Raw genomic sequence first — 23,990 nt, 5'->3', positions numbered from 1 at the left:
CGAGGGGCAGGGTTCCCTCGTAGCCTCTTTCTCTCGTGCCGTCTACCGAGGAGAGCGAGGAAGAGAAAGAAGGCTTCAGGCGAGCAGAGTGCGGGGCTTTCCACGACATTGTGAGTTCGTCGTGAACTTCGGGGAAGAAAGGGGAGGGTCTCTGTCGAGGGGCCTGCCGGCGCCCCTGTAGGAACCACTCGTCCAGCCGGCTGCGGGCGGGTTCTTCCGGAGAAGACCAGTCGAGCCCGAGGTCTTCCACGGCTTTAGATAGGATGCGGACGATCTCCGAGTCCATGCTGGTGCCCGTGCTCCTGTCCGCTAATGTCGATGGCGCGGGGTCGAAGGCCGAGCCCGGCCAGTCGTCGGATGCAGCGTCAATGGAAAGGCTGTCATCCTTTTCACCGTCGTCCCCTGACGCGGTGAGACGAACGAGACGAGACCCACCGCTCTGTTGGAGGGGTGCTGGTCCGCCTGCGTGAAATGGACTGGTGGCGGGGAGTTCTCGGGTAGTGGTGAAGCACGCGGGGACTGGCCCGGCGTGACGTCACTGAAGTCCGCGTGCTCTGGCGGCCTCTGTGAGCGGCGCTTTTTCTTGCTCGGCTCGAACAGAGGGGACGGCAGCACGGTGGTAGCAGGCTCGTTCGCAGCGAAGGCGGCGAAGCGAGCGCGCAGCTCGGTGAGGCCCAGGGAGTCACATTCGGGGCATCCGCCTCGAGTGAGAGCAGCTTCTGCGTGGTTGGGTCCCAGGCAGCGAGTGCAGATAATGTGACGGTCCCCGTCAGGAATAAGGCCTCTGCACGAGGTGCAGGTGGAAGGCATTTGGAACAACGCCTCTAAATTGCTCTTTTACTAAAATACAAAAAGCTGCGCAGAGGCGAACACTTGCAAAGTAGCTTAGCAAAAGGATATCAGGGTGATGCGCGCCGGATGGCGTAGCAGAAGGCTTTGAAGGCGGCTGAAGGCGCCGGCGTCCTCGTAGCAGTCCTGCTGTAGGCTTGTCGACGGCGGGCGAAAAGACTCCAATAATCCGGAGGATCCAGCGAAGAGAAGGTCTTTGCTGAAGGAGATTAAATCTAAAGAACTCTCATGAAAGGGTGCCTAATATATAGCCCTAGCCACGCCCATCTTGGCGGGCTAGGGCTATATATTAGGGCTATATATATATTGGTCACGCGTTCAGAGTCGCCCCGCCATTGGTTCGAGCAAGTTGCCGCAGCACAGCCAATGACCGAGCTGCCTCACTCATTGCTGTCTGCTGTGCAGCTGCAATGCGTTTTACATAAAGACTTCAATATTTCTCGAGAAACGGAGTTTTCCCATAGCGTAAGCTACTTACGCAATAGGAGAGACCTCTCGAGGGGGAACTTGCTGTTATCGAACTTTGAATATTCCTTTAACACATTCAAGAGTTCAGGGTTTTCTTATAGGCTCATCCACTGCAATAGTATGACAACAACAGTAAAATATACTGTATGTAGCTATAACTATTTTAGGGATTTATTAAATAATCTTTAATGCATTGTTAATGTAGTGTTAAATCGAATCAGGTAAATATGCTATATGTAGGTAAGTGAGGAATCTGAATGTGTGCATGTATGTTGAAATCCAAAGGCCCGTCTTTTAGAGTGTCAAGTTGAGTCGCTGTCTGTGTTGAGTTGACACCACGTCAGAGTGCGAATGCTGTGCGTGACGTCCTCGCTCGTTTCAGCTGCACAACAGGAAATACTCATGGCCTCCCCTCCTTCCTGCTTTGAAAATGAGGTAGTCGCTCACTTGCACTTGCTCTCTCCTGCTCGCCCCCTTCTTTTCTTTCATTTTATGCAGCAGCAGGGCAAGGCGAGACCTATTTTAATGCCTTGCTCTCTGCCTGTGCACCTTCACCATGGATGACACCTCCTGTGGACCATCGGCCAATCAGAGCGCAGCTGCTTATGCCAAAGAAACATGATAGTTTTTTTTTCTCACTCTTTCGCTGTGCTCCTTTCTCTGAGCAAGTGAAGATAGCGGGAGTGGGAGCAATCGAAAGAAAGAGTGTCTGAGAGAGAGAGAGAGAGAGAGAGAAAGAAGTCTGCAGACTGTGGCAGGGAAACAGCTTCTTGCACAGAACGTTAGTGAATGGTGATTGTACAGGCTTGTGCAAGTGGCAAAGCAGAGAGGATGGAGGTTTGAAGCCCCTGAGGATTTAAAGGATGCGATGTCAGGTGGGCACCCGACCTGGTCTGAGAGAGATAGTTGTGGAGACGAGAATGAAAGAAAAGGGGAGATGAAAGGCTGATTTATTGTGGCTGGTGGTTTCATGGTGTTTTGTTGCTTGTTTTTAAGTCTTGTGTGGGGTTTGGGTGAAATGACAGCTAGGTATCGGTCATGGGCAGAGTACAGAGGGTCTGACGGATGCTGGATACATTTACAAACAGCACCTGCACAGGTTTAGTGGCTTACTGGAATAAGTCAGTTAACCCACTGACATACCTTTGCTTAAACTGTGTAGTTATTCTTATGCACTAGATGACCTGACATAATGGTTGATTGAAAATTGCTGCACATATTTATATTAAGGCATGCTGTTGTTGTTGTGTGGGTGTATGTTTTAATAAAACCAGTTTAGCATTCACTGTCAATGACTGTATCCTTTTTATTTCTAAACAGGGTGTGTGAGGAGGGTGTGTACCTGGATTAGATTCCCAGGACTGTCGGGAGAAGAATATCAAGGCGCACCAGAGGTATGTCGTGTTAAAGACACATTGTGTCATATTTATGCCAAATTATTAACATTACATCTCAGCACTTTAGCATTTATTCCCAGTGTTGAAGTTTATGTAATGACTACAGCTTTATCAATCAGTAAGCAGCGGTGACGTCATCAGAAAGTGTTTAAAAGTTTTAACAGGAAACCAGCACTGAACGTTTTGCAAAAGTGATTGATGTTGGGGAAACGTACACGGTGCAATACTGATGGTTTGGAGTAAACATTTTACAAAGGGACGTTATTACTCGATACCTATCACACCTTTTTTTAAACTGCAGTTCCTGAGCTTTGTTAATAGGACTGAATAATTCATAAGCAGGCAACTGAGTTGGACTAATTATTAATTACAAGAATGATGAATATCATTGCGTTCTCATTATTTTCTGTCCCTTTTGATGAATTTGCAGTCATCTTTGTTCAGGCCTAGTTTGAGTTAACAAACTCAAAGAAAAAAAAGTGGGGCCATAGGAGAGATGTAGTGAAAATAGTAAAATTACAAAGAACTCTTTAGAAAAAAGAATCGCAATCTTTAGCCTTCTTCAGTATTTGCATTGTTTTGGTGGCACATTGTTGAGGTAGGCCTACAGTTATTATGATATTGTGAAACTGTATTTGTCCTGTTGTGTGGGACTCTTTGTGTAGGCCTGACTCTACTGTTTTAATTTCTGTTTCTCTTGTGCCTTTTATTCTTTTAGTCTCACTTGACCATATTCTCAGTGCACAATGAGCTGTTTGTGGCTGTATATAGTTGGCACTGTAGCCAAGTTAAAAAAAAAAAAAAATATATATATATATATATATATATATATATATATATATATATATATATATATATATATATATATATATATATATATTTTTTTTTTTTTTTTTTTTTGTTTTTTGTTTTAAGAGTATATTGAATGTGTTAGTTGATTTAGGGTGTGGTGCCGTTTGGTGTGTGTTTGTATAAATGGAGCTCAATAGTGAGAACTGGGGCTTAGTTAGTGTGTGAAATGTTGTGTCTGGAACTGAGAATTGTGGGTGGCAAATGTTGTCCTTTGCTCAAGGTGATGGAGCCATTGAAATTTTCATTTTAACTTTACTCAGTAAATTTCAGGTTGAGCTTAGCAACTAATTTAAATAGTTTTCTATTGCTTTTGACTAACAGACCAAGGGAATATGATGGTAGCTTGGCTTCGTCCAGCATGCAAACACGTTAATCAAACCACAATTGGCGTTGATGTTGCGAGCATGCTCTGAAAGACAAACGGTGATGCTTAACGTGTTTTTAACACTTCCTCAAATGACGTCCTTGCTTCAATATTTGATTACACATTGTGGCATATTTACTTGGACAGACAGATGAAGACTGTAGCTGGGACAGGCAATAACCTGCTGTAGCTTGATTTTAACCAAACATGTAAACGTTATAACTGTGGGTTAAATGGCATTTGGTTGTTCACAGTAGTCTCGACTTTGACCAGGTATGTTGTGATTATGTTTGCTGATTTAAGGATTTAAGATGATAGTAAAGTACAAGCACTGCCTGCTGATTATCATACACTGCTAATAGCAAAGCATGCTGGCCCCTGGAAGAAAGACAGCTGTATGATATTCAGCCGGGTCAGTAGCTGCCCTCCTGTCTTGAGTGGTATGTGTATTTCTACTCTGTCCTTGTCTACCCCGGGAGCATGACCATGGCTGGCACGGAGAGGTCAAAAGTTCATTCTGCCTAATCTCTTGGAGCAGGGGGTCATATGTGTGTCACATGTGGGTCAAAATGTCAAAGGCGATAAGATTAACTGTGAAAATTTGTGAACAGGTTTCTTGAAAACCTATAGAAACCATAGAAAATGGTTTCTAAAATATATATATGTAGTCAGTTTGGTGACACTAACTCTTCACCTTTTGCTACTAGTCTACATCACCCCCGCTAACAAACACTCTGTACGCCAGGCTAACTCTAAAAATTAATTTACATTTGTATGAGCCATCAGTAATAATAACAAACCACCAGACATAATCCATTCATTGTCTTGAAGTGTAATTTTGGGATAACAGTGGTGAAAATGGGAAGTGCAATGTTTGATCACATGGTAGACAGTGTCTCTGGTGTCTCATGGTGGAAAGCTGACTGATGTTTTGACCTGTTATTGCCATCGGCATGTTGGCTTTGGCTCCCAGGAAGGAGATGACTGGCAGATGTTAAGCATGTGTTGGTGAAATAACCCAGTGCAAATAATACTGAGACATTCTAGAAACACTGAAAATATGAATCTTTTAATCTGCTGATGTATTAAGATAACATTCTTGTGACGTTATTGCCACTTTAATGTTAGTTACACGTTTGAGCAACATGAAAATGATGTCATTTACTAAACTCAAACTCAGTATAAACAAGTCAGCATTTTAATTATGAGTAATACTTATGACAAGCGCATAATCATCTGTGCACCTGTGAGTGTTTTACCGAAAGCTTACACTCAATTCGAACACAGCCTTTAGTGCATTACATGTTTTACCCTTCTGAGTCAGTTTAGGCATCTTCCAACCAAGGCAAAAAGGTCAGAGCTGCCAATGCAGTGCTCACAGTTCTCTGGAGAGAGATGTGCTTCCTGCTTTAACCATATTATGGAGTGTTGCTTGTATTGTGTGTCTGGGAGGGTCTGGTTTTGCCTATTGTGGGGACCAAATGAGGGGATAGGTCAACGGTCCCCCATGAGGAAAATGATAAATGAACTAAACAATTACTTCATGAAATTGTGAGGGTTAGGGGTATGATTACGGGGATAGAAAATATAATTAGCTAAGTATAAAAATAATGTAAGTAAATGGAAAGTCTCCATCATGAAAGAAAAACAAATGTGTGTGTGGGTGGGTTTGTGTGTGTTATTAATAAATCTCTTGTGACCAGGTAAGTCATAATTTACCCAGATGCACTGCCTGTTTATGGTTCCTTTATGCCATCTGATATCACTTAAATCCTTCCTTTATATATTTAGTCGTCCATTAGCCATTAAGTGGAGGCAGTCCAGTATAAGCAATCAGCTTTGGCAAAACACACGGCACAGCAAAAACACTATGTGTGATCATTATACAAATTCCTTCTTTGTCAGCAGTTGCATGTATCATGCTAATTGAGGATTTTGCTCATCAGAAGAGCACAACCTCCCAGTATAAAAGCGCTATGATGAATACTTATGATCTGAGCCACAGCAGGGATTCCAGGTCGAGGCATCGGCTCGAGGTGGAGGGAAACAAGAGCTATTGTTCAGCCTGGCGCTTTTGTGTGATACCCGATGGAGACAATGCACAAAAGCCACCTAAAGCAGCAACACATACACTGTTACTATGGGAACCTATCAGAACTGTGCTTTGTCCTTGGTGGAATCAGATGGATAGAGTAGCTGTATTACTGGAGCTTAGAAGAGAGAGAGAAACAGACTTAGAAAGTGAAAAAATAAAAAGCAGGAAACAGCATGTTCAAGGACGAATGGACATGAGGTAACATTTCTACCCTCATGTGAATTTAAACACAAGGGGGCTCTCGGCCACTAAACAGATGGAGTTAGCGAGTGGCTACCCTCTCACACCTTGTCGGATTGATCTGTCTTTATCGATTCAGTACATTAAGAGTTTTATTCTGCTGCTAGACCATCATCGTATGATCGGTTTACATGTCAATAGATTACATGCTGGCTAATAAGCTGCTGTAGGCAACAGTAAAAAAGAGTGTCTGCACACACAAGACACAAGGAGACTAAAACCATCTCATCTCATCTTTCTCAAGCAGAACAATAGTTTGTGCAGGTGTTTCGTCTGATCAGAAATAGAGCACCCACCCACAAACACGTACAGTTACACAAAGACACACGGAAACTCGCACACATACATTCTTGTTCGCCTACACCATTCTCTCACATAAGCAACCACATGTTTTTTCTAACACTCAATGCTGCGTTAGATACATCATCACCCTAAAATTAAAATTCTCATGTTGTTCCAAATGTTGTTTCTTTCTTCCATGGAATGCAAAAAGAGCTGTTAGGCAAGATGACAGCCCATTCCTCCATCACACTCATTGAATCTTTTTTCCAAACAATGACAGAGAATGAGGGTGTCAATCAGCCTAACATGACTTTTTGCATTCCATGGAAGAAAGATAGAAACATACCAGTTTGGAAAAACACAAGAGCAAATGATGACAGAAGTTAAATTTTTGGGTGAAATATCCCTTTAATTTACAGACAGGGTGTTGGGGCTTCTCTTTTTGCCAGGTTTTATAGTAGACATTCAGCACAACATAGCCCCTCAGCTGTTCCATTCTTCCTCATGACACTTCCAGATAACAGAGCATTTGAATTTGAATAGTCCAGGATTGGACAACAAGCATGTGTGCTGCCGTTTCCTGTAGCCAGGCAGAAGCAATACGAGCGGAGTGTGTCTGTAGGCAAAGCACATGGAAAGCAGCAAGAGAGTGAGCAGGAACTGTCCCACACATCATGCCGCACGCTGCACACAGTGTAAATGCAGAGAGCTAGAAAAGACCCACCTATCATTTCCTCCTCTCTGCCAATGCAAATGATATGCCGTCCATAAGCTGCACCACTGCAGCGGAGCACACTTCCTGTTTGACGAGGAGCATGTGAGTGTGCATGGGTGAGCTTCTGCAGAGGTGGAGAAAGATGTGTGCTAATGATGGAAGTCAAGATGAAGCCGGGCTTGCGGTTTTCATGCCCTTACAGTTGCCACATGCACACATGTCTCATGTGAGCGGGTGCTCAGCTGAAGGAGCTTTGATAAGGTCAGACAGTGACGGCTGTTTTTGGCATGGTATTGCATCACAGCGAGGGACCAGTTCCATTTGTGGCTGTTTCAACTCTGCCTGTAGCATGTCTGCGGCCGAGTAGAACTCCGGTTCTAGTGATGCATATCTCTCCCTATCTCACTGGCTCCCCTGTGCACTGCCATCTCTCTCCGGATGTGTGCAGTGGCAAAGGCATTGGACAAAGAGGCACTCATCTGACACCTTTAACTTAATCCTCTGTTTTAATCAGCTCAGGAGATGCTTAATCTATATCTTATTTTATCAAGCTGGCATCTGCAGATGACCCACAGAATGCAGTGCTAATTTGCATGCAAATCCACATCATTAGATTACTAACATCATTACATAGCTAATCCTCAGTATGCAGATTACTAGACAGATGTAAAATAGCACCAGATGGCCTTGAAACTGGAGACTGCCTTTGGCATGAAATGTAAGATTTGTTTTTATTTGTTCACATAAACTGTTTTAGAGGAATGTTCCAGGTTCAATCAAGCCAGTATTATTTGTACCATAATGTTTATTAGCACACAAAATAATTTAATATAGTATAATCTCAAAATGTAGTGTAAATTTTATAAGTGTTAACATAATTTAAGCGTGATTACGGTATTTACCATAATACAGGGTTTACTGGTGTTACGTTGCCATGACAACAAAGTTGTAATATTGGATATAACTTTATAAAAATACGTTTAAAAAGCAATGTTTTACCACACTATAACCATTGTAAACATTGTAACTATAATATTTTTTAAACAGTGTGTATTTTAATGTTTATAGACTGGCCCAATTCACTTCACCAATTTTTTTTTTTTATTAACGAAGGAGGAAGTGGAAATGATTTTTGTAGTAATGAACATTATGCCACAAATGCTGCCAATTGAGCATAACTTGTATTAAACACCGGAATATACATTTTAAGTCACTTATGTTCTTTTACTTCCCTTCATGCTCTCAATTAGCTTAAAACAGAGGCTGTCGATTTAAATGGTAACTAAACCCTAAACCAACTTTTTTTAGTTAATGATCTGTAAGCATGGGGCTTTATTAGTACTGGTCATTGATTCAAGTAATTTTTTTGACATTTGTGTATAAAGTGTTTTAATTGTACAATATATGGTGTAAAAACGTCTGAGTGCTGCCCTCTTCAGGTTGAACGGTGGCTACTGCAGTTGCATTTTCCTATTGGCTGTTTGCGGTACTTCGGTGACGTAAGCGGTGACAGCTGACGTAAGCAGGTTCCAGCTCACCATGCCAGATTCATGTACATGTCGTCTTGCGACCGTGTGAGGAATAATAATAACATAGAGTCTGACAGCAGCTGTCAATTAATCCGTCACTACGAGTCTCAGGTGCCCCCGCTCAGCACCGCACTCGGTTCGTTCCCTCTATCCCCGCCGGGATCTGCCCACTTTTCCAGCATTTTCAAATATTTCTAGTGGGTGGAGTCAGACTCTGAGCAGGTGTTTAGTTACCCTTTAACACATTAATCCAGTGCAATTAATTATATTAAAAAAAATAACACTTTAAAAAGTTCATACAAGTAATCAATTTCCGCACCATAATAAGGAAAATTCCTGCCATCGGATCAATTCAAGCTTGAAGTACAATCTGTATTCTACAGAGGGCAGTAAACAAAATTCCAGCTCTATAGACAACATGCTACTGTACAGAGAACAAACCATAGACATTGATATGTAGATACCATATTAGCAGATGTTCCTATAGGCCGCGATATGTCGGCGCATCTGCCATATTGGAAAGGTCAAGAGCTGTTCATCAACACATGAAAGCAAATTGACTGATATGGTCTGTAACAGTCTGGAATCTTTTCCAGCCAACTTTCAGATTATCAGATTTTCCATAAACATATGTTAGATGAAATAATGATTCCTGACTTCAATTCTAAAACAGTTTTTTTTTTCATAGCAAACTGCAAATAAAGTCCTCTTCAAATTAATATATCATGGCAAACATACAAATTAGCACCCAATCTGTCATTTCATTACATGATAAACTGTTTCCTCACAAAAGCAATTTATACATCGGTCTGAGGCATCTTCTCCATTCACTTGCATTCAAACAGCTCTCCTTGTTGACTGTTCCAAGATGGCGTCATGTTCACGTATCCGAACCAGCCGAATGAAGCATCGACATATGTATTTCTATGGAACAAACCACCACACTCAGATTGACTTATTGACAGCTGGAGAAAATATGAGACCCTGATTGGGGGTAATTCAAGGAGAGCTTTGTTTCACTCTCTCTTTTTTCCTGTTGTGCTTGTAGAACAGGTGGTGAGCTGAGCATGGTAGGATTGGTTGGCAGAGGCTGTTTGTTGGGTTGGTGAGGTGGCAGCTGTGTTGAGCACGGAGCAAAAGACATGCATCCCTCCTCACTTTCAGCACACCCACGAGCCACCCGCACGTCATAAGAGCTGCTCTCACCCCAATCTTGTGATGGGTTAAGGGTGCAGTGTGGGGGCGGTTGGGGGAGAATAGTGTTGCAATCAGTGTGGCAGACTGTTGAGGAAAGATTTCAATATATAGATCAGTGTACAGGTATTTTATCCTGGGCGATCAGGATCATTTGGGTATTTAATTCTTTGCGAGTGTTTTAGTACTGGCAAATTATTATCAATCTTCCCATTTTGTCTTTATATCATAGGCACTGCAAAACACTATTTTTATCTCAGCTCCCTCTAAAATCTGTGATTATGTGATCTCCTTTTGTATTTGCTGAAAACAGTGGCTGTAGTAAGCTATTAAGGGGTTATTTCACTGTAAATCATCACCTTACCAATTTATTTGTGTAAAAAAAGCAAAAACAGATGTGCACTATTTCACTTTGTGAACAATACAAAATGCAACCAAAAACAGCACCATTACTGATATACTGTACATCTACTAACAAACAGATGCAATTTTCATTTATTTAAAAGAAATTGTTATTTGAGTAAGCTGAATTTGCAGCCTCTTGCAAGTGTGTAATTTCTGTGCCACTAGTGCCACTAAACAGAATTGCACAAATAAACATTGATTTCAAACAGCTTTTCAGATTATTCCCCCTGTCTTCCATTGTTCGAACAAACTGAATGTCCCGCCCCCAACTCATGCTATTGGTTGAGTTAATGTTTCTGTGCGGGACAATTGGTCAAACAAATACAGCAATATATTCATAGCTGTTTGCAGTTTTTGAGTAAATCCACGTGCGAATGGTTTGTGATAGTTGTCTCTGTATATTAAAGGGATAGTTCACCCAAAAATGTAAATTCTCCTATCATTTACTCACCATAATGCCATCCAAGATGTGCATGACTTTCTTCTGTAGGACAAAAAAGATTTTTAGAAGAATTTTTCAGCTCTGTACAATGTAAGTGAATGGGTGCCAAAATTGTTATGCTCCAAAATCCACATAAGGGCAATATTAAAGTACTCCAGATGACTCTCGTGGTTTAATCTATATCTTCAGAAGCGATAAAATAGATGTTTGTGTGAAACAGATCAATATTCACATTCTTCTTCTGTTTTTGGTGGTTCACATTCTTTGTGCATATCGCACTCTACTGCACTTGGGGGAGAATTTATGATAAAAATTTTCTTAAAAATGTGTCTGAAGATATGGATTTAAGCTCTATGAGTTTTATATGAGAGTTATATGGATTACTTTTATGCCCCCATTTATGTGGATTTTGGAGCTTCAGAATTTTGGCCCCATTCACTTCGCATTTTATGGACCTACAGAGCTGAAATGTTCTTATAAAAATCACAATTAGTGTCCTGCAGAAGAACGAAAGTCATGGACATGGAGTATCTTCCCCTGTTGTGCGGTATGAGGCAGGTAATCCCTACTTTATGCCATCTTCCATCCGACACTCTTGCATATGGTGGATTTTGCCAGTGATGAGGGGTATAGAGTGGGTAGGCTACCTCCTGCCTGCACGCTGAGTGCCCTACCGGGAATGGAGCAACACTGGCCTGTTGGCTCTTCTATCCAGACCATTAATCGAACATTCTGTCATTAGTGATCTCACGCTGTTCCTCAGCAGCTGTCCTTCACTCTTAATAGCAGTACGTTGAAGAGCTTATTAAACAGAGCACATGCTGGACAGTGTGTCTCTGTTGACACAAATGAGTGGATGAGAGAGGATGATTCCCTGCAATCAGGAAGGGTGCTTGCCATTAATTAGCTGCTGTTTCTTTAGCTGAATATGTAGCCAAGAGTTTCCCAGAGATATTTGTACTTGGTATTAGGTCAGGAGACAAACAAAAGCGCACACATGGATCAAAAACAGGTTTATAAATTCTTCCTTCCCTGTCAAACAAGATTCAGAAGTTTGTTACATCAACAGAATTAGATATCCTCAACAATAGCATGTGCGACAATGTGCATGGGGTTAGACTGATATTGCCTGGTGGTGAAATCAGCACACCAGCAACCCATAATGGGAACCAGCATCTAAAATACAAACTATGATGGTGAATTATTGGCATCTGCCAATAACAATGCTCATTAGGCCAATTAAAATGTTCTGTTTTAAAATGTATTTAGTAAAATAACTGATTCTATCATATACAGAAGGAATCATTTTAGTTATTAACTACCCTGCGCTCTTGATATAGATACTGGCTAAAGTTTGATGAGGTTGAGAGATAGACAAGAGGTTGAATTCTGGGAGCACAAAGTTTAAGGATTTTAAGATGTGTTAATAGTGATTACCCGGCTTGATGTTTTTAGCTGGTGGAATGCAGAAGTTTTGTGCATTTCTTATGCTTATGAGTGTTAATTTCTTTTTCCTAATGCACCATTCTCCATGACATGGCCAGAATTGCTCTTATACTTTGTTGTTCTTTATGAAGTAAGATGAAACACTGCTTTGGAATACCCAATTGACTGCTTGGAAAGGTTTTATTAAAACTTCCATTCTTCACATAGTCTGGTGATAAATGGCCTGCTAAATCCTACCCTTGTTCCAATTTACTGTAGGGATTAATTGAAGCCAAAGTTTAATTATGGCATGTAAGCGGATACACATATTAAAGCTCTTTGTTCTCCATCTACATGAAAGGTGATTACAGGTGTAGTACAGCTCTATGTATCACTGCTTTGGACATACACCTTAGAAATTCACCTTTACTGATACTCAGAAATGGTAATGAGAGCAAAGAACTGGTGCAAAATGGAAGTCACTTCAGGTATGTTAGTAAGCTTAATTAAAGGGACAGTACACCCAAAAAATAACATTCTGTCATCATTTACTCACTGTTCAAAATCTGTATAACTTAATCTGTATAATTTGCTTTGTGGAATACAGAAGGAGATGTTAGGTATAATGTTAGCCTCTGTCACCATTCACTTTCATTGCATTTTTTCCCCTATACAATAAAAGTGAATGGTCAATGAGAATGTCATTTAGGCTAATAACTCCTTTTGTGTTCCACAGAAGAAAGAAAGTTGTATACGGGCAAATGTCAGTGAAACTGGTGTCATAATAAGTTTTTAAGGTGAATAAGGTGCCATTGTAGTTGTGATTTGCGTGAAAGTAAATAAAACACACAGTTGTTGTTGCAACTCTATTGTTAATTTTACACAGGAAACTGAAAAAAGTTTAGAATTCGCCATGCAAACATCAGTTTGCTAAATTGTAGTTATAGTAACATTCATTCTTTGAGACTAAGTTGATACTGACGTTGGGTAGAAGAGTATCGTGTTTTCACAAATAATCTAGGTATTTGTCTCCAGGTAAGAGAAACCTAGGAACTTAGGAAGAACATTATATTTGGTTTAATATAAGCATTTTCTAAATAAAATTAAAATGAAGTGAAACAGCAGGATTATTATAAATGTGACAAGTTAATTTGTTTGATGAAGATGTCCAGCAGCTAGCTAAGGTAGCAGCTCTTCAGAGAACTTTTGGTGTGCCACCTGGTCTGTTTCTCTTGCAATGGAGGCATTTAGAGGCACAAACTACTGATGTACGCACCTTTTGAGTCTTTGCATTTGATTTGTGGTAAGCCCCTCTTACCACAGGAGGACGGTGGAAGGGAGGTAGGGAAGGGCTGCCGCTCCTCCGTTTTTGAGCCCCGATTCCTTGATCAGCACACTCAGAGCTTGCACTGTCAAACGCAGTGTCATAGGTTCTGAAGAGTGCAACCACTTGCTTTATCTACATCTATGCATGGCTTCAAAGACTGCACTGTCTGCCTTGTAATATTGATCCCCTTCCCCATCTCTCAACAGTGAAAAACAAAATAGAAACACTGACAATATTAGCAAAAGAGATGAGCTCTGAACTTGACGTGTGTTGAAACATGCTTTGCTTTTAGAGCCCACCGAGCGAGCAGAGATTCTTTTGAATAACATTGCGGGAGTGGGGTGTGGGGGGAGTGGTGAGTGGGCAACGCTTCTTGACATACTTTTAAAAAAAACGTTTGGCTGCAAAAAGTTGAATTTTTTTCGTGCAGCAGAAGAAACAGTGGTGCTTTGTTTCTGTTAGCGGTCAAACAGCTTGCCAGAGCCACTATGTGACAGGAAGCATTACAAACAGAGATGTTATTATGCTGACAGCCCACTAAAAATGTGTTAATGCATTAGGGATCATCAATAATGAACAATTAATTTTACAGCATTTATTAATTAATCTCGGTTTAAGGTATAAGGGTTCAATACATGTAAAGCTCAATCAACAGCATTTGTTGCATAATATTGATAACCACAAAAAACAATTCGACTCATCCCTCTTTTTATTAAAAAAGAAGCAAAAATCAAGGTTACAAAGAGGCACTTACAATGGAAGAGAATGGTGCCAATTTTTAGAGGGGTTAAAAGGCAGAAATATAAAGCTTATAATTTTATAAAAGCACTTGCAGTGAGTCTTCTGTTAGAACTTGTGTATTATATTAGTTTTAAAGTTGTATAAATCATCATGTTTATTTATGGTCTGTTTAGGGTTTACAGTGTTATATCTTCTGGCAATAAATTTGTAAAATTGGATTTAACTTTTCATAGAACTTTTTATGTGGCTATTCTTTTGAAACGGTGAGTATTTTCAACCTTTACTGATTGGCCCAATTTATTTCCATTGTAAGTGTCTCACTGTAACCTAGAGTTATTTTGTTGTATTCTATACAAACTTATTGTAAAGTGTAACTTGAAATGATAACTGATATCAAGCATTTGTACATGACTACTTTCAAAGCATCAAACATCTTTTTATGTGGCCATAAAATGGATCGAAGAGTACACAGTTCTTAAACAAAGCATCATTATTAAGCCTGACCACTTTATGATCTTGATTTCCTCTTCAGAGAGGGTAGCCACCTGCTTGGTGTGATGTCAGTGATGTCTGCTTCCCCTTGCTCAACATGTGGTGTGATGTAGGGTGGTTGAGTGAGAGGTGTTGTCGTTGGTGCGTGCACACACATACTAACGCATGCACACACCGTACGTGGAGGGCTTAGGAAGTGTGAGCTGCCACAGTGTCACGTCTCAGGTGCTCCAAGCAGCCCATGCTGAATACACTCAGCTTCCTGCCTGAGCTAACAATCTGCTCTCTGCTGACTGCTTGTGAGCATGTGTGCATGTGTGTACGTGCAAATGCAAACACTGAAATTCAGTTCCTTTGAAATGTCAGGTGTGCAGACCTAATGCAAAACTGTTAGTCACAAGGTTTCTATGTGTTTCCTGAATTTTTTTTACCACCCTTGAAATCTTTGGAGAAAGAACACATAGGCCCAGGTATGCTTCGTTTATACTTCACCTCGTGCCTGGTCAACCACTTTGCCTTTGTGAGTATACTTTACTGACCATGGACGAATAGGAACGTACGTATGTACAGTCAATGGCCAGCGGATGCGCAGACGACATTCAGACAAGGAGTTGAGGTAGTGTGCAGAAGAAAATCTAGGTGGTGTGCGCTCAAGCCACGTGGCTGTACTGATGATGCAATGTGCAGTTGTGTGACACATAGTTTGCACGGAGCGATCTGCAACATGCACACCCGAAGTATACTTTGGCCTTAAGATGGTGTCTGTAAAATCTCTTCAATTTGCAACCACAAAACTTCAATTTCAATGTTTTTTTCCCAAAATATCTCAAGCCTCACTCACCCTCTGGCTAAAACAAATTGCGTGGCAAAGCAGGGATTTAAGAGAGACTTGAGGCACCGGTCCTGAGGATTGGATCAGGGCAGGGCTACACCGGTAGTATGGAAGGAGGTGGTTTCAATTTATCTCAGTTCTGTTGGTTTCCTCATCCCATCTGTGAGCTTGGCAGCCTTGTTAAACTGACATTGCTAGTCTCCTATCTCACCTTCTAATTTGGGCTCTGCAAACTGTCCAAGAATTGCAAGTGCTTCCGTTCTCCTGTGCTGCTGGTGTCCATGGTTTTTAGGAATGGATCTGTTGTGACATGCCATTTTGGTGTGTGCTGTCCACAAGGGGTCCCCATTCCTGAAGCAAAGTACTATACATGTGCAAAGGCATTTTTCTTATACAATTTCCTCCGGCTCTTGTTTGAAATGATCCCTATGTTCATGATTAATGACAGTTGAACAATTTGAGAGTGATGATGAACCCAGCAGAGTTTGGCATTGGGAGCTGTAGGTAAAGACAGCGCTACTTCAGCTAATGTCCCTGACTCTAGCGATCCCCTTGAGTCAATTTTAAACTGCAAAGATCATTGCACTGTGTTGAAGAGTGATTACATGGAGACAGTCTTGTAAGAACTAAGTTCTTGTCTTTTTTAGGCTGATGTTAACATATGTTGAATTTAAATATTCTACAAATTCTTCTGTTTTCGTGTTGAAACCATTCTAGAAACCTGGACATTTTGGATTTTATTGCCAAACCTCACTGTGGAATCATTTCATTTTAAAGTGGAATAATGTTTTTTATTCTTTGATTAGTAGTAAGTGATTGGAAACTGTTATGACATAGATTGATGTTTTACAAGACTGCATTGAGAAATACCCAGCATTGAAATGGATCCATTCTGGGTCTGGGTTTATCGTGAATGTTTCAAATCAGCCACTGAATATGAATTTTTAGATGATTTTTATTTGTCTCGTCAGAAGATGAGATCCAAAGATCTGATCTGGCAAGTTTTTGGGATATATTGTTTTGAAGCTGCAAATGTTGGGGCTCAGAACTGTATTCCTTGTCATACTATTGAGGTTTCTTTTCATACATTTATATATGCAATCCCAATATGCTTTGGGATTGTAGGGACACAGTACAGGAGGGGAACTCACAATTACTAGGCAGAACCTTGCATATGTATCCTTTTATTGATGCGTGAAGGTGGGAAATATTCATGTTTTGCGTCATACTGTATGTAAAAGCTTGGATTGGCATGCTCAGAGGTGATTGGGCTTTATATGGAAGAAAGTCGTTGTTCATCTTTTTGAAGTGTCCTGTTGAGGGAAGCACTTTATTTGCTTAGACTATTTTCTTTGTGTAAATACACAGCTTTGGAAACCCTGGCTCTGGCAGGGTGAATTGATTTCCTGGTTCTGTGTGTCTGGACGAGCAGTCAGACAGCTGGCATACAGGGGTGAGTTTTTTTGTCTCTGTCTGTGCCTCTCTCCCTCTGTCACTACATTGCATCAAGGCCATTTTAATCCTAATCTTACCCACCTTTACCACTTTTCTGTTTACTACTCTCTCTCTCTCTCTCTCTCTCTCCTTATTTCCTCACTCTCTACTGCTCCTACACTTCATCATGTTTTTTTCCTTCTATCTTGGAATATATTATCATGTCTGGCTGTGAGTGTGCTTTAAGCACATTCTGCAACCTTGATAGATTTTCTCTCTTACTCCCTTTCCCTCCCTCCCTCCATTCCTCCCACTTTCTTGTCCTTTTCTATTTATGTCATGATGCAGGTCTGTTGCAGGCCTATATTTCTCTTACCATCAAATTCTGGATATTACAAAAAGTACCATGGTACTTCTATTTACACTGGCATTTAGGATGGTACTCTCATGGTTTTTTGGACATTAACCTCAGAGTACCAAATGGTAAATGTAATTATCATGGGACAGTATATAACAAAATAACATAGTATTACCATCTGATACCATCACTTTACTGTAGTATCACCATAGATATTTTTGTAAGGACTCTGTGATGCTAGATGCAGATCTGGGTGATCAAATGGGCATCTTTTCATGTACCTCCCGCTGCTTTTCCAGGCTCTTGTTCTGCGGATGGGCTTAGAGAGGAACCTAAATTTAGCAGCTCTGCTTTCTCTCTGTTGTGTGTGCTGTGCATTGCTTAATTAGCCGTTGCACACAGCATGGCAGAGTATGTCTTATACGAAAGCTGCATTATAAAATGTGTTATATAATTGGATGCGTATTTCATGATGAATGCTGGAGAAGGGATGTTCTTTGGGCCTCTTCTTGTGGATAAAGATGTGTGCTACTGTCAAGAAGAAAGCACCATCTTATGTTCACTCTCTCATCTCTCATCTGAAGATGTGAGGCAGCTTTAGGGTTTTTACTAATGCTATCATTACCACGGTTGAGTTTAGGGGTGAGTCACAATTCAAATCAGCTGCTTTAATTGTTAGACTTTAGCAATTAGTTTGCACTTTAGTCTAAATTCATCCCCTTTAAATTACATTCAAATGGATGTCTTTGGCTCTTGCATAACTTCTCACTCAGTTTTTTTATCAACTCGCCATGAGCATTGCGTTTTTGAGATGCTGTGCCAAGTGTTAAAGTACATCTTTTAAAAACATGTCCTGAGTTCTGCATTCTGTTCCATTTTACTAACAAATCCAATCTACAGTTGAAGTCAGAAGTTTGTATACACTTAGGTTGAAGTCATTAAATCTCATTTTTTTAAACACTCCACAGATTTAATATTAGCAATATATAGTTTTGGCTTGTCGTTTCGGTCATCTACTTTGTGCATGACACAAGTAATTTTTCCAACAATTGTCTACAGACAGATTGTTTCACTTTTAATTGACTATCACAATTCAGTGGGTCAGAAGTTTACATACACTAGGGTAACTGTGCCTTTAAGCATCTTGGAAAATGCCTTAAGACAAGTAGCCAATTAGCTTCTGATTGGAGGTGTATGTGGATGTATTTCAAGGCCTACCTTCAAACAGTGCCCCTTTGCTTGACATCATGGGAAAATCAAAAGAAATCAGAAAAAAATGTGGACCTCCACAAGTCTGGGTTATCCTTGGGAGCAATTTCCAAATGCCTGAAGGTACCACGTTCATCTTTACAAACAATAATACGCAATTATAAACACAATGCGCAGGAAATGAGATGCATTTTGTCTCTTAGAGATGAACTTAGTTTGGTGCAAAAAGTGCAAATCAATCCCAGAACAACAGCAAAGAACCAAAGAATGCTGGAGGAGACAGGTAGACAAGTATGTATATCCACAGTCCTATATCAATATAATCTGAAAGGCTACTAGGTAAGAAAGAAGCCACTGCTCCAAAAGTGCCATAAAAAAGCCAGAATACAGTTTGCAAGTGTACATGGGGACAAAGATCTTACTTTTTGGAGAAATGTCCTAAAATTTAACTGTTTGGCCATAATGACCATTGTAATGTTTGGTGGAAAAAGGATGAGGCTTGCAAGCTGAAGACCACCATCCCAACCCTGAAGCATGGGGGTGGCAGTGTCATCTTGTGGAGTGCTTTGCTGCAGGAGGGACTGGTGCACTTCACAAAATAGATGGCATCATGAAGGAAAATTATGTGGATATATTGAAGCAACATCTCAAGACATCAGCCAGGAAGTTAAAGCTCTGTCTCAAATGGGTCTTCCTAATGGACAATTACCCCAAGCATACCTCCAAAGCTGTGGTAAAATGGCTTAACAATAAAGTCAAGATATTGAAGTGGCCATCACAAAGCCCTGACCTTAGTCTGATAGAAAATTTGTGGGCAGAACTGAAAAAGCATATGTGAGCAAGGAGGCCTACAAACCTGACACAGTTACACCAGTTCTGTCTGGAGGAATGGGCCAAAATTCCAGCAACTTATTGGAAGATTGTGGAAGGACCAAGAGAGAGAAAATGTGTGTTGCCATGCCGCAGTCATTTCTGGTAGTCCGGCTGCACAAAAGAGAGTACGTTGTATATGACAGCTTCAGATTTGGTGCTGGCTGAAGAAAAGTTTGGATCATACAATTTCTTGATCAATTTCGCAGCGCAGTCAGCGGACCGAAAACTATGGCTGTGCACAACAGAATGATAAGCAAAAAGTCCTTCACTTGCGTACACCTTGTCAGATTCTGAACTTTGCTTAACAAAAACAGTGCCAACACTTGTTGTGGCACACTTACTTTTAGCAGCATCCACATGCTTTTTTGTATGAACATGCTGCGTGATGTCCGTGTGGCCTCCATAGGCAATGGAAAAGTGAGCTCAACAAATCACACACCTCACTTTACTAGGCTCTGTCTGTGACTCCTTTTTTAGAAATGTAAACTCTTTTTGAAGATCCTCATTAAATGTACGTGCACGCTTCCTTGACATTTTTCCAGCCGCAACTTCATCTGTGTGCTCTTTCAAACTGACCCTTCAATCAGTTGACTAACTGGATGTCTATTGATAGGGGATTGTGATTGGATAGTTTAATCCAGTCATGTACTTCACGGTGTGATTTTATTGGTTTTATCGATTAAAAGCTGTATCCTTGGCTACCTTTGATTAGAATACTCACGTGACTGAGAAAGCCACATAGGCTATAGAGAAATTTTAGCTGAGGGAAAATACGGGACAAAACACAAGTTTTTCAGAATAAGTCGGGCACTAGAAAAAGTGCTTAAATACGGGACTGTCCTGTCTGGCCACCCTAATCTTAGTATATTGTTGTCTTACAATGGAGTGGTAAAGTAGAAATATTAATGGGATCTTCTGTCAACATATAAGAACTCAAAATGTTTCTGTCTTTAAAATTTTTTGAAGTCATTGTATAGCTGCCAACTTTAAGCATGATTAGGCTGTCAAAAATTCTTATTAGAGATCAATTCAAGATGTTTTCTAATACGATCTTCTTTGTAAACTAACAAGACTTGTTGATTGTTTGAGTAATTGCTGTAAGACTCAATGACTCATTTCTTTTCCCGAAAGCAGTGAGGTTTACAATAGATGTTAACAAGCTCATGGCATGGCACCAACTTACAAACATTTGACTGGAAAAGGGCTGCAACATAATAACCCCTCGGGAGAGGAACATTCGTGTAGTTTACAACTGGAACTTTAAGCGTGTCATGACCTGGCCATGATATGGTAATGTAACGTGAGTTAACATGGATACACCCATCTCAGTAAAGTCACATAGTTGTATAAGAGAAATTACTTTAATTTTCGTATTTGTTTCACATGACGAGCATAACATGGAGGAAAAAGTGTCAAGGTTTTGTAGGAGCAACAGACACCGTCTCAAACAGCAAACTTTTTACATTGCAATAATGAGGATGATAGTGAAATCTGGCGGGTGCTCAGAAGGGGAGCTTGTGACCAGGCCACCTCTGTGTGAGTGGATCAAATTTCCAGAGAGATGCAAATACTGTAGCCTGACTCATTGGCATCACTTAATTGATGTTCTTTCTCCAGCAAACTATTCATGTTCGTTAACCTCTATGCTTACAAATCCATTAGCTTTGGAATAAATATTTTTAACCACTTGACCAGCAAGCCTTAATTGTCATTTAGTTGTTGTTATTAACTATTTTTACATTACAACAATTTTCTTAGTGATATTTTAATGCTGAACAGACTAACAGAAATGCAGTAGTATTCATTTTTAGCCTCCGTACAGTTTTGTGACAAACTGCATTGTGAATTTTTAACCTATGAGCATCTGCTTTTATGCTACCACTGACATACATTAACCCAATGCCACACTAGCAGACTCTTAAACTAAACTCAGTTTTGGCCCAGAGTGTCACATGTTTTGCTGAGATCTCACTCTCTTTAGTCAGAGGTATGACACACTTGCCGACACAAAATGGTGCAGTGGTACAAATATACCACTGCATCTCCCTCTCTCTGATTCCCTGTCCCATGGAGCTCACCAAAATAGTAAAAGGAGTACAGAATGAGCTTGAACAGTTGTGAGAGTAATTTACATTTATACATTTATACAACTTGCAGTACATTCAAGGTGTACATTGTATCAGTTTGTGTGTTCCTGGTAACTGAACCCATGATCTTGGTGTTGCTGGTGCCATGCTCTACCAGTTGAGCTACAGGAACCCTAAGGGCGATTTTGTGTGTTTCAGACCTGTAGCTTGCTTGATTTGTTCGGAAACAGGGGTTAAAATAGTTACAATATGTTGCATTTTTGTTGGACCAAAACTGTAAAAATCTGTTTTCACGATCACTGAGCTCTCTCTCTCCCTCTCGAGCCCACACAAAAGCACACATGCTTGCATACACATATACACACAGAAAGAGTGAATCCAGGTTTTTATCTTTCAAAACCTTGCTGATGCTGTTCTACCTGTGTCTGTTCTGCCGCTATCCAAATATAGCCACTAAAAGCTAGATCTGTGTTTTGATTATGAATTACAGTGTCGAGCTGACTTACAGATTTCTCCTCCATCCATGTAGTCTCAGACTGATTGTTTTGGTGCAGATCCAGGTGAGATTGTCTTGTTCATATATGACTATACAAACTGAAGCAAGAGAGAAAATGCACCTGGTTCCGAAACAAATGCTCCAGATGAGCCTGGTGTGCGAATCATGGAGTAGCTTGCCTTGTGAAAGTGCTTGATTGTCTGTTCATCCCCTTGAGGCTTGCCAAAGAACACATATATCCATATACAGCTTTCAGTGAGTAAAGAAGTTCAATAAAAACAGACCGTTGGGGCTTCGCTTTCTGATGTAATTTAAGGCAGGAAAAACACTCCATGACAGAATCACTATTGTTTACAATCAGCATTTGTGATGATATGCAGCTGAGTGCGATGAAAATGTTCAGATCTGCTTGACGTCATGTCAGTTCTTCAGTAAAGGAAAAAGATAATTGGTCACTTGACTTGAACACAAGACCCCGCTTTGGCATCAGAACAATTTTTTCTAACAGTTTTGATGTGCTTTTCTGTTACTGGAACCATTAACTGAGCTGGGAGTCATGACGGTCAAGTGGTTAATGATCTCCTGCTGAGAGACGCAAATTCTTGCTTTGTCTTCCTCTGCCTGGTTGGCGATTGTGTCAATGAAGCTCATACCTGAAAATCATTGAATACGGTTACATGGAAAATGTTGCATAGTGAGGATGTCTTCAAAAATAGTTACATAAATAGTTTTATTTATCACTTAATATCATACCTTTTAACCAGTAAACATAAAAAAAAAGCTAAATCAATATTCGGTGTGACCACCTTTGCCTTTAAAACAGCACCAATTCTCACAGATACACCTGGATACAGTTTTCTTGGTTGTTGGCAGATAGGATGTTCCAAGCTTCTTGGATAATTTGCCACAGTTTTTCTATCTATTTAGGCTGTCTCAATTGCTAATGTCTTTTTATGTAATCTCAAAGTGACAGGATGTTCAGTGGGGGGCACTGTGGGGGCAAGGAAGTTTGTCTGTTGCAGGGCTCCCTGTACTTCTATTCTAATATTTTCTATATGCAAAATTAAAGTTTGGGAGTATAACATGTATATTTCCTATTGACACACTAAAGCTGAAGATATAAATAACCATCTGAAGACAAAGGCTTTTGTGAAACATCTTATGTGCCTAAGAATTTTGCACAGTACTGTACATGCACTGTTTAAGCTGCGTACTCTTTACTACTGCATACATGCAGCTCGGTCAGTAAGCAGCTTTCTCCACAGCAACGTCATTTTCCTGTGATGCTTGCATAAATAACACACATGGCATCCAAGGAAGACTTAACTATTTTACTCTTGTTGATTCGCTTTATTTCCAGATATTCCACAGTTGTTGTGTTTGTTTCCTTAACTTACTATCACAACCTGCAGCTGAATCGTGATGCAGTATTGGGGGTTTACCTCTTAAATCAAACTCTGGGATTCCCTCAATGTACCAGTGCATATATGCGGACACTAGGGAAAGTCGATATTTTACATTCATGTGTATAGTTTATAGTGTATGTAATTTCCACTCTGTACTTCCAGTAATGTTGAATTCTTTCCGCTGTGCTGACATTTTGTTGGGCTCCATCCTATGATGTTTGTTATGCTGGTCTGTTCAACGCACGTGCACTTTTCAAATATCAGTCAGAATGGTGCTTATGTGTTTACATGAGCAACGTGTTAAACCGTTTTCTCTTAATCCCTTAAACGGCGTAAGGAAATCTGTGTTCTTGTTTACATGATGTTTCAGAATGGTGCTTTCTGCTAAAACCCTGGAGTAAACCGTTTTCTTAAGTGCATGTAAACATGGTCATTGGAAAAATTGGCTAGTGTAGCGCCAACTGTAGAGAATATGAAA

At 40.5% G+C, this 23,990-nt stretch overlaps 1 protein-coding gene across 2 annotated transcripts in view; it reads left to right on the top strand.

Annotated features, from left to right (window-relative positions):
* The window catches only part of LOC127624038 (transcription factor HIVEP2-like), a 103,940-nt gene that overhangs the window by 8,131 nt on the left and 71,819 nt on the right, over positions 1 to 23,990 (top strand). Inside the window, exons 1-2 of one of the 2 annotated variants that reach the window (XM_052098648.1) lie at positions 2,069 to 2,192; positions 2,638 to 2,711. The gene's annotated coding sequence lies outside the window, so the exon portion shown is untranslated. Of the gene's footprint in view, positions 1 to 2,068; positions 2,193 to 2,637; positions 2,712 to 23,990 lie in introns of those variants that run through there. The other variant, XM_052098647.1, reaches the window with a different exon arrangement.

The sequence above is a fragment of the Xyrauchen texanus genome, chromosome 30 (assembly GCF_025860055.1).
Source record: "Xyrauchen texanus isolate HMW12.3.18 chromosome 30, RBS_HiC_50CHRs, whole genome shotgun sequence".
Classification (NCBI taxonomy): Eukaryota; Metazoa; Chordata; class Actinopteri; order Cypriniformes; family Catostomidae; genus Xyrauchen; species Xyrauchen texanus.
Note: the sequence above shows the minus strand (reverse complement) of the source record. Positions and strands in the feature narration are given on the sequence as shown.